This window comes from Triticum dicoccoides, chromosome 5B, assembly GCF_002162155.2.
Source record: "Triticum dicoccoides isolate Atlit2015 ecotype Zavitan chromosome 5B, WEW_v2.0, whole genome shotgun sequence".
Classification (NCBI taxonomy): Eukaryota; Viridiplantae; Streptophyta; class Magnoliopsida; order Poales; family Poaceae; genus Triticum; species Triticum dicoccoides.
In genome coordinates this window covers 627,593,906-627,603,386 of record NC_041389.1, presented here as the reverse complement: position 1 = coordinate 627,603,386, position 9,481 = coordinate 627,593,906, and positions in this window count along the sequence as shown.

The window sequence follows — 9,481 nt, the reverse complement described above, 5'->3', positions numbered from 1 at the left end:
ATTATCAATGGCGGATGCCATAAATACACCGTCCCTAGGTAATGTGGTGTATAATTAGCGGGCCTCGTCTCACGCACGTCCGTCCGCTACTGGTAATATTACCCCACAGGTAAGCTGAGACCAGCCATAAGAGCAACTTCAATGGGCCGACCCAAACGGACGGCGATTTTATTCGCCTTTTGTTCGTTTGGGTCGGTCGCCCGTTCGGGATCGGCTCTGTTTTAGATTTGGGTCAGTAGTGCGTCCAACGCGCCGACCCATATCTACCGGCGTGGCTGGCTGGCCGCCCTATTTCAACAAATAGATTATTTTTGCATTGCTTTTGCATTCAAACATATAGTCAAATAAAAGAGTTTCAACTGAATAAAATAACATAGTTTTAGAAGCCGAATACAAGTAAAAATGTCTCACATAGTTTTGCAAGCTAAATAAAGAAGATACATCTATTGGTTGCCAACATGAGCCCACATATACTCAACCAAATCATTTTGCAGTTGCATGTGAGTTTCCCAACCACGCATGTCATGATGGAATTGGGTGAACTCTTCAAACGTTGCCGCTCCTCCATGCTCAGGCACAACATTCTCACCCTGAAACTAAAACCCTTGATCGTACAGACGTTCCAATCGCTCATCTTCTGCGATCATATTGTGCATGATCACACAAGCAGTCACCACCTCCCACAGTTTCTGCGTGCTCCAGGTATTAGCAGGATACCGAACGCTGCCCCATCGAGATTGCAAAACACCAAAGGCACGCTCGACATCCTTCCTATCACTCTCTTGCTCTTAGGAAAATCTTTTCCTCTTCTCTCCGACAGGGTTGGGAATTGTTTTGACAATAGTGGTCACTGAGAATAAATACTGTCACCCAGTTAGTATCCTTTGACGTAATTGTGACCGTTGATAGTAAAGTTCACAGGTGGGCTGTTGCCTTCGGCAAGCCTAGCAAACACCAGCAAGCACTGAAGCATGTTGATATTATTGTGTGATCCGGCCATGCCAAAGAAAGAGTGCCAGATCCAGAGATCTTGAGACACCACGACCTCGAGTATGACAGTGCAAGCCCTGACATGGCCCTTATACTGCCCTTGCCAAGCAGAAGGGCAGTTATTCCACTCCTAGTGCATATAGTCTATGCTGCCAAGCATCCATGGGAAGGCCCTGCTGGCATTCATCGCAAAGGAAATTGTCAAAAAAGAACTCGTCGGCGGAGTCCATTTTGTACCTTGGCAAACTGTTGAACAACTTGTGGGCGTCGACAAAGAAGATGGCCGTCGAAGGGAGTCGCGACGCGCACGGACCAGCTAGCTGCCCTGCCGGCGTCTGACGAGCGTGCCAGTGAGGATCTGGCCGGGGCGGCGAGGCGGCTTCTTGGTCGCGGTCGCGGATGTGTCAGGAGGGGGGTGGGAAGCAGTCGGTTTCCCCAGCGGCAAGACGGCGATGGCGGACCATGTGGGAGGTGGCGGCATTGCTGAGCGGATGTTGCGGCGCCGGTAGCTGGCAGAGTCACCGGAAAAATGGGCGGCGGCGTCGTTGAGCGGATGTTGCAACGTCGGCAGCTGGCAGAGTCACCGGAAAAATGGGCGGCGGCGTCGGCGACGAAGAAGGCGGGCGAGGGTGAGGGTTGCTGTTGGATGAGGGGAGACCAATATGCCATCGACCAGCGGGCTAGGGGAGGAGAAGGCAAGCACGCGCGCGTCCGTCTCGTGTCCGCGCCCCCGCTCCCCTGCGCCGCTGGCCACTCCGACCGCGGCGGCCACAAATCCGGCATTAATGGCCGCCGTCCCATCCCGTCCCTCCTCAGCTGGCTCGCAGCATGGAAGCCCCCTCGCTCCTCGCGGTTCCGCGTCCTCGGGCGGTCCGTCGAGGGCTTCTGCCTTGCCATCAACACCGGCCACAACCATCGTAGGCTCAGATCCAGCTTCGACGCCGCGTTACCTGGAGAGAGGTGGCCCGTCCCAGCCGGGGCTGCTACTTGGCTCAACGGATCTGGGCGCATCCCTTGCTTTTGGGCACGGGCGCCTTAAATCCATGGTGGTCGCCCCATCCCCCGCTGTCGACATTTCCTCTTCGGGCGAAGACCATGGATGGATGGAGGTCAGATCCAGGAAGGGAAAGCGCGTAGGCTTCGGGCCTGCGGTTCATACGCATCATCGCCGGGAGCACCGCTCGGACCGCCAGCAGGGCTCCAATGCGCCCACCGGCCGCGACGCCTTCTTAAGCAAGTTCAAAGGAAAGTGTTTCCGGTGCCTCAACAAGCTCCACCGCCGCAAGGACTGCAGAGATCCGCTCCGCTGCGTCCTCTGCAAGCGCCAAGGCCATTTCGCCCGCGAGTGCCCACAGAACCCGAGGAACGGGGGTCCAGGAGGGGCCGCCCGCGATCGGCTGATCCCGGCTCCTTCCAGAGCTCCGGTGCACGAGCGTCTTCGCTTCACACCGTCGGGCACCTCTGCTTCCCCGGCCATGGACCGCTTCCTTCGCTGCGACCACTCGCGGCGGCCGCGCGTCAGCAACAAGGTGGTGGTCGCCTCGCCCGCGCTCGAGCGCAAGGAGCTCATCCTGCGCCTGCACGCCGTCACCCTCACCGCTGCCGAGGGGGTCCACGCCACCAATCCCATGGCGGTGGGCAAGGCCATCGAGGCGCAGCTGGGCATGCCCCCTTTCCAGCTATGTGTCACCTCCCACCACCCGGAGGCCTTCCTGGTGCATTTTGACATCCCGGCGCACCGCGACGACGCCGTGAGGCGCGGCGTGCTGCGGGTGGACGGCACCAAGTTCTTCATCCGCGCCTGGCACAAGGACGACCACACCGCCTTCATGAAGCTGCCCCTGCACGTGCGCATCATCGTCGAGGATCTCCCAATGCAATTCTGGTCGCTCGAGGGTGCGGAGGAGGCGTTCGGCGATTTCGGCCGCATCGAGCGCCTCGATAGCCGGACGCTGGAGCGGGGCCACACGAAGACCTTCGCTTGATGGCTCTGGACCTGGGATGTCACGCACATTTCGACAAAGCGTGCACTCTGGGTCCTCAAGAGGGGAGCGGGCCGCGTCGACGAGATCCTCGGCTATTCCCCGCCGGACCGCCACGTCCCACCGCCGCCGGTCGTACGCTGCTATGATCTGCTACTGCACGTGGATCGTGTTGAAGACTGGACCCCGCTCTCACCCCGCTCTTCGCACTCGGGCCAGAGCGGGATCCCCTCCTCCTCCGACAACGACAACCGCCCCTACCCGCGCGTCGTCGAGCCGGGATCCTGGGCGGGAGGTGTCGAAGATGGCCAGGTGCTGTCTCGTCGCCCCGAGGCTTGGCTGGCCACTGCTTCTTGCCGGGCGGCCCCTCGGGCGAACCGGTGCGACCACGATGAGGATGGCCCCGCCGACCAGCGACGCTCGTGCGAGACGCGTTCCTGGGCACCTCTTGCCACGCCAAGGGCAAGTCCACTGATGTCGTCGAGGCGACGCCACAGAGGCGCAGCCGGACTCCGGCAGGCAGGAGGCACGGCGACCAGGTGCGCGGGCGCACCAAGAGCAAGACGACGACCGACGAGCCGCCGCTTCGGGCCACCCCACCACTCCCTCTCCGCCAAACGACAGTGGCCCCGTGCTCGGAAGCCCAGGAGATAGACCCCGTGGCCGCTTTCTTCTCCTTCCCTAGTGGTCGCGCGCTCTCTCCCCCGCCGCGCACGGACGTCATGTAGCTAGAGATCGAGAACGCCATGCTCGACGCCCTCAACTCCCCGCTGGCCTTTGAAGATGGTGGACGCTCCCCTCCGCATGCTCGCACGCGCTCTGGTGTGATGGAAGAATTCCATGAAGACAACGACATCCTCCCGTGCATCGCTGACCTTTCTGCCCTGCTCTAAAGCCCCTGCATCTGCTCGCCGGCGGCGGCCGCGGTGGGGTTCCATGTCGACGCGATCACCCACAAGGTCGATAGTCTGCAGATTGGAGGGGCGCACGACAACGGCCCTCCCAAGGCAACGGACGACAACAATAGTGAAGGAGCGCTAGAGCTCTTCGCCCCGGTGCCCCAGGCCGTGCTGCCCAGCCCCCCGACGCGGCCGCGACCTTCGGCCCCTCCCAAGGTGCGGGCCACCTCGGCACCTTCGTGCCGCAGTGCTTGACAGGCAGCGGCAGGCTGTGCTATTTCGATTGTGCAGAGAGCGGCGATGCGCCTCATCCAGGAGCTTGGCGGGCTCGGACCTAAGGACAAGATGACGCCCAAGGCTGCTGCTGATCTTCTCAAGCGCTTCCATGAGCCTCTCTCCAACAACGACATCGCCGCCATAGCCAAGCTCACTGGCCTGGACTGTGAGGCCCTGAAGATCGCTGCCGGAATGGCTGGAGCGAGCGGCGAGGATGCATTAGTGCTGTGATCATGTTAGTCCTCCTTAGTAGCCTTCGTCGGCGGCTGGTCTTAAACCAACTTGAGTTAGGTTTTATCCCAATGTGTCGTGTCTTCTGTAAGGTAGAGGTAGCTTGGCGGCACCAGAGTTTGGTGTCTATTGGTGGCCGGCGTCGTCCCCAGCAGGATTGTGAGGCTTGTGTGTTCATGTTTACTTTCAGTAGCTATGTCAGTCAATGAAGAGAAACCCCCTGTCTCCATGATTGATACAAGCTTTAGAATCATGTCCTGGAACGTGCGGGGCCTAAACTCCCCTGCAAAGCGCTCGGCCGTCTGCGAGGTAGCACACGCGAACAGGATTTCAATCCTAAACTTGCAGGAAACTAAGATCGAATCATGGTACACACAGTTAGCAGTAGAAGTAGGGGGTCCTTCGCTTCAGGGCTGTGTTGTTTTGCGAGCAACAGGAACTAGAGGCGGGGCAGCAATTTTTTGGGATAAACAAGTAGTCGACATAGTCTCACACATGATTGCTAGCTTCTCCATCACGGTTAGGGTTCAAATCATCGGCAGCAGCGACTTTTTTTGGATGACAACCGTATACAGGCCGACAGAGGATGATCAGAAAGAGAACTTCCTTTCTAAACTTGCAAGCGTGACCCCTCCTCCATCTGATCCGTGGATGCTTAATGGTGACTTCAACATGATTTATCAAGCCAGGGACAAAAGCAACGGCCTGATCAACAGAAGGATGATGGGGCGTTTTCGCCGTGCGATCGACTACGCAGGGGTCAGAGAAATAAAGTGCAGAAACAGGCGTTTCACCTGGAGTAATGAACGAGAAGCACCTACTCTATGCATCATTGACAAGGTTTTTTGCAATTTAGCATGGGAAAACCTGTTCCCCGACGTGTTGCTTACGGCGGCCTCTACATCCTTCTCCGATCACTGTCCCCTCCTGCTGGCCAACGGTGCTCCGCCAGTTAGGAAAGCTAGGTTCAGGTTCGAAAAATTTTGGCCAAAATTTCCGCACTTCCATGAGACAGTGAAGCATGCCTGGGATCGGCCTGTGAATCATGACTGCCCATTCATACGCATCGGTAGGAAGCTGCAGAGGGTGGGGGCTGACCTGAAGATCTGGAGTAGATCACTATTCGGAGGCACTAAAATGCAGTTCCACATTGCAAATACAGTTATTTTGCAATTGGACTTGGCGCAGGAGGCCAGACACCTGACGAAGCAAGAGCGCCTATTGCGTAAGCAGCTTAAACTCAAGGTGATTGGGCTGGCAGCCATCGAGAGGGCCAGAAAGCGGCAAGCTTCCAGGATCATGTGGCTCAAAGCTGGCGATGCAAACTCAAAAATTTTCCATGCAAAAATCAGAGCAAGAAGGAGGAAGAACTACATTCACTCGATCAGGGTGGGCAACACTGACATCACTGAACATAAGGAGAAGGCCTCGGCCGCGCTCGATCACTTTATAGAAGCTTTGGGAAGGAGCCGGCAGCGCAACTGCACCATAAACTGGGACGAACTGCACCTACAGGTAGTCGACATGATAGGGCTAGATCTACCATTCTCCGAGCATGAGGTGTGGACAACAATTCATGCCTCTCCGGCTGAAAAAGCACCTGGCCCGGACGGCTTCACCGGGCGTTTCTTCAGGACCTATTGGGACATCATCAAGCATGATATTATGGCAGTTTTTCACAAATTCTATAACCTAGCAGGAGCAAACTTCGATGACCTAAACTGCGCGTTCATAGCTCTACTGCCAAAGAAGGATGGAGCAACCGAGATGGGCCACTTCAGGCCTATCAGCCTCATACACTCCGTCGCGAAATTGATAGCTAAGGTTCTATTTATGAGGTTGGCCCCAAAGCTAAAGGATCTCATCTCCCCGGCGCAAACCACTTTCCAAAAGGGCAAGTGCATCCATGATAGCTATCAGTATGTCCATGGCTGTGTTAGAGTGCTTCACAGAGACAAAAAATCGGCCCTTCTATTCAAACTGGATATAGCCAAGGCCTTCGATTCAGTTTCCTGGGAATACTTGATGGAACTGCTGCAGAGAATGGGCTTTAGCTCCCATTGGAGGGATTGGATCGCCATGCTACTTTCTTCGGCCTCCTCCTCCATCCTGATGAACGGCGAGCCGGGAGAGAAGTTCTGGCATCACCAAGGGTTGCGTCAGGGAGACCCTTTCTCCCCGCTTCTCTTCATCATCGCAATTGACCCGCTTCATCGCCTGCTAGCAGCGGCTACGGAGAGGGGGACACTGGCCCGGTTGCCGGGCCGGGGTACGAGTATGAGGATTTGTCTGTACGCAGATGACGCGGTAATCTTCGCCAACCCATCCAAGGCCGAGGTCGATACGCTACTCAATCTGCTCACAAAATTTGGGGAAGCAACGGGGCTGCATCTCAATCAAGGCAAATCATCAGTGGCAGCCATAAGATGCGATGGCATCAATTTGTCGGAAGTGCTACAGGGTTTTGGCGGCTCCCTGACTGGGTTCCCACTGACCTACCTCGGCTTGCCGATCCCGACGGCCAGGCTGAGACTGAGCCACTTCCAGTTCTTGACAGACAGGATTAAGGCGCGTCTGGCGGGTTGGAAAGGAAGGCTGCTTAACTTAGCTGGTCGGAGGGTTCTGGTATGCAACGTCCTCTCTGCGCTGCCAACTTTCGCCATGACCGTGCTAAAAGTGCCAAAGAAGATCATCCGTGAGATCGACAAGGCTCGAAGGCGATTCTTATGGAGCCAGGAGGACGAGCTCACCGGGGGTAAGTGCAAGGTGGCCTGGTCGAAAGTCTGCTCCCCGGTGAGCCAAGGAGGGTTGGGCATACTAGATTTAAACAAGTTCTGCACTGCCCTTCGCCTCAGATGGCAGTGGCTGGCATGGGAGAAACCAGCAAGGCCGTGGGTGCAACTACAAAACCCAGCGCCGGAGAAGGATCGAAAGACCTTCAGTTTGGCAACAAAAATTCAGATCGGAAATGGCCGCAAAGCAAGCTTCTGGAACGACAGTTGGTTAGGCGACTCCCCGCTCGCATTCACATACCCATCAGTCTACAATCACGCCCGCAGAAAAAGTAGAAGTGTTGAAGCATCCCTCCGGAACGACCGATGGATCAAAGATCTGCAACATGGAGACATCATGGCCATTGCACCGGAGTTTCTGTCCATATGGAGAATGCTGCAGACAGAAAACACAGTGTTGCGCCCTGAGGAGGACGATCGCATACAAGGGCGACACACCAGCAATGGCAGCTACTCTGCAAATTTAGCATACACTGCGCAGTTTCAATCTTCGGGGCAGTCCGGATTCAACCATCTAATCTGGAAAGTGTGGGCTCCAAACAAGCACAAGATATTCATGTGGCTGCTTCTACAAGACAGACTTTGGTGCAATGATCGGCTGCAGAGAAGGGGTTGGCCGAACAGCTACTTCTGCCAACTATGCATTCGCAATCTTGAAACATCTACACATTTGTTTTGGTATTGCCGTTTCGCGCGGGAAGTTTGGCAGCACACGGCGAGGCGATCGGGATGCTCCTCTCTATCATCTTTGACTAGGGACCCAACCTCCTCCTCACAGGCATGCCAACAGATAATCAACCGGACCGCACCACAGAACAGAAGAGCAATCAGATCAATGATCGTAATGATCTTGTGGGAGCTATGGAATGAGAGAAATGACTGCACCTTCAGGGGGGTGACCCCAAGTAGTCAACGGATCTATGCAAAGATCAGTAGTAACTTAGAAGAATGGAGATTAGCAGGAGCAAAGAAGCTAAAGACCCCGTTCGGGGAAATGCTGGGAGAAGTCTGATTATTTATTTTCAGTCCGGGATGATGATCACTTGACCATCTCCCGCTTAATTTCATCCTTTTGATCGTTCTGATCACCCTTGTATTCTCCTTCCTGCTAAATCAATGAAGCCAGCAAACGCTGGATCTTAAAAAAACACTTTTTAATCCACAACAACAGGGAATTGCTGCATATACTTTGCGGTCTAAAACTGAATTATCATGATGAATGTTTTTTCCACATCAGTTATGTTTGCTTGGGGAACATTGCCACGACAGAGAGTAGATTTTTCTGTTGTTGAGTCAAACAGACAGTGACTTATTGATTTGTAAAAATAATAACAATAATTATGATACATCGAACCATTCAGATTGAGTGGATTTATCTTCTGTCAACGTTGTAGTAGTATATTCTAGCAAGATCCATCGAGCAGGTGATGCAAACCTCTGTTCAAACCCTTGCATGCCAAGGTACCAAAATCTTCAATGCGAGTCCACAAGCTTCTGTTCTGGAAGATGGAGATCACCAAGTCGGAAGAGAAAAGCAATTCTCCCATGCACGGGAGGTCCCATGCATGAGAGAGCCCTTGATTTTGCTTAGAGATTAGATGCGCAATGAGTTTGTACTTTTTTAGATATTTTTCTGACCGCATGCAAGCAGTTCCACCGCTCCATACTTTTTCATTCTATTTTCAAGGTTAAATCTATTTCATTTTTAAACCAAAAATATAACTTATGACATGTTTGCATTTTAGTGTTTATGATGATGAGAACTTCAAAACGAGACCACTTTTGAATGTACTTCAATAAGTTTTAAAATTGTGATTCCAGTGGAACACAGTGAGCCGTAATAAAACAATAAAGTATTTTTGTGAAATAGAATAAACATTATTGAATATTTCGCATGGAATTAATAAATTTGTATGAAACAAGTTTGACGCATGGTGATTTAATTGTCTAAAAATATATTCAATATTAGTCTTGTTTTAAAGATGTCGACAGTAAAAACACAATTGTGCAAACAGAATGTAAATCAAACTTTTATTTCATTATATACATTAGAACAATTTATTTGAATGTAACTTTGTGAGTGAAGAATACCATGTAGATGTATGTAGGTGGTTCCACACACAAAAAAAACGGTGGATGCATGCACGGGAGGTCCGTGCATGATAGAAAATCCACTCTCCAAGTCGGAAGCCACTTCTCCCGTTCCCCTTCCTCGTTGCTTCCATCAGACAACGAGAGCCCAAACTTTTTTTTTGAATTTTGAGAGCCCAAACTTATACGTATGACTTTATAAATAGTCCTTTACACGGCT